Below are 2674 nucleotides of genomic sequence, written 5' to 3'. Positions count from 1 at the left end.
TGTTATTGATAAGGATTAGATTATGCTATGCCAGCATAGGTCCTTGAGCCTGGAACAGCAGCTAACAATCTTTCACTCAATAAAAACCGTCACTCTATCTGAGGGGAAACAAATTTGACGACTACTGGAGAGGCCACAAATGCCCTGTTATATGGGCCTCTTAAGATCATTATAAAGTGGTTCAGAGGAAACACTGATTCGTCTTTACAGGTAATAGCTAGGCCTAGTAAGGGAATATTTCTTAAAGGCAGGGAAACAGAAGGAATAAGATAAAACTGGAAAAAGCTGGACAGCAAGAGGGGAAAAACGAGCAACGAAAAAAATTACACGAGGTAAAGGAGAGGGAACTAATACCTACAGTGCTTCGTGAGAGGGCACATGTAGGTGATACTATTTCACGGGATACAGTCCATTGCCATGCTAAGTATAAGACTTACACCGTCATGCACAGTATAATAAAAAAAGGTCTTGCAATCGCCATACAGTGCAAAAGAGAACCTTTCTGTAAATGCAAAAAAGTAACAAAAAAGATTCTTCACCGCCATACAGAGAAGAAAACCAACCTTCTATTGCCATGTCATGTTATGTATACAAAGTATAGCTTCCCTTGCAATGTCCAGTATAAAAAGGGATATTTATCACTATCATGCAGTGTAAAATAAGGACCTTCCATTGCTATGGAAATTATATATAAAAAACTTTCCTATCATGCAATGTAAAAAGGACATTCCATTGCCATAGTGGTAAAATAAAAAGGGAAAAAAAGGTTCCAATGTCAAGAAATGAAGAAAAATAAGAACTTTTCCTTGCCATGCAAAATTGAAAAAAAAATAACGTTTTATTTACTACATACGTTGTGTAAATAAAGAACCCTCCAGTTCCTTGTAAATGACTTTTCATCGTCATGTAGTATAGTTATAAAAAAAATAAAAGACCCATACATTGTCATGCATACATATACACACAAACACAAAGACATAATATACACAAAAAATTATACACACACACACACATATATATATATATATATATATATATATATATATATATATATATATATATATACACAGTGGTACCTCGAGATACGAAATTAATCCGTTCCGAGGCGGCCTTCGTATCATGAGCTTTTCGCATCTTGGGCCACATTTTATATGTAAAATGGCTAATCCGTTATAAGCCCTCCAAAAACACCCCAGTAAATTTCATAATAAAGCTAAATTGACCTATAAACAATGAAATACTACAACAATTTGGACCATTCAATACCTAACTTAATACGTACTGTTAATATACCTGTAAATAAAGTGTATTAGTGTACAAGGCATACAAGAAATACTGTACGTACATACGTACATATGTAGTAAAATGTGGAAGCTTACCTTTCGAGTGAGGCTATCTCCGAAAGTGGCAACAGAGGAGAAGGACAAACGGCAGATACCTACGTACACTTAACTTTACAAAACATAAAAAAATATAAGGAAAACATACATAAACTAAACTTTACGAAACACATTAACAAAACTGTAACACTTAACTTTACAAAAAACTAAAAAAACCTTATATATATATTTTTTTTTTATTTTTTTTTTTATTTTAACATTTTTTTACTTTTTTATACTTTTTTTTTTTTTTTTTTTTACAAAATTTCAACTTCTTCACCACTTTCAACTTTCTGTTTTTTAGTATCACTTGGTTCTTCCTTTTTGCTTACTCCTGCTAATGCTAAAGGCCTCTATAAAAAATAACTATCCAAGGAAGATTGCTCCTGCCTACTTTTGACAATGTTCCTGAAACGACTCAGCAAACGTCATCGAACTGTGCAAGCATACGACCTGTGTAAGCCTTTTCAGGGTGTCTCTTTTCTACAAATGACTGCACCTTATGAAAAGCAGCTAGAACATCCTTAATTTCTGCCGCTGTCATAGGGTCGTCCTCCTCCTCCTCGCCGCTGCTAGAGAACTCCTCTTGAACGACGTTATGTTACATGGCCTCCAACTCCTTCAGGTTATCCGTCGTAAGCTCCTCTTGGTGCTCCTCGAGAAGGTCGTTGATGTCGTCCTCGTCGACAACCAGCCCCACGGACTTGCCGAGTGCAATGATCTCGTCAAGATCTGATTGCAAAAGAGTTTCAGGATCATCAACTGTTTCTGAATCTGCAGTACCAGCTTCGCCCACGTCGAATCCCTCGAAGTCTCGGGCAGATACGGCATCGGGCCAGAGTTTCCTCCATGAGGAATTCAAGGTTCGCCTCGAAACCTCCTGCCGAGCTTGGTCGATGAGTTGGATGCATATCACAACATCGAAATACTCCTTCCAAAATTCACGCAAGGTGAGGTTTGTGGCATCGGTGATGTCAAAACATCTCTTGAAAAGATGTTTCGTATACAGCTTCTTGAAGTTCGATATCACTTGCTGGTCCATGGGCTGGAGGAGAGGGGTGGTGTTAGGCGGAAGATAAAGAACCTTGATGAAGGAATACTCCTCTAGGATATCTTCCTCAAGGCCAGGAGGGTGAGCAGGGGCATTGTCCAACACCAGCAGGCATTTTAGAGGGAGGCGCTTCTCTTTCAAGAATTTCATCACTGTCGGGCCGAAACACATATTTACCCACTCCGTGAACAAAAGCCTCGTTACCCAGGCTTTCGCATTACCCCTCCACATCACTGGAAGCTTC

This window comes from Macrobrachium nipponense, chromosome 34, assembly GCF_015104395.2.
Source record: "Macrobrachium nipponense isolate FS-2020 chromosome 34, ASM1510439v2, whole genome shotgun sequence".
NCBI classification, from domain to species: Eukaryota; Metazoa; Arthropoda; class Malacostraca; order Decapoda; family Palaemonidae; genus Macrobrachium; species Macrobrachium nipponense.
Note: the sequence above shows the minus strand (reverse complement) of the source record.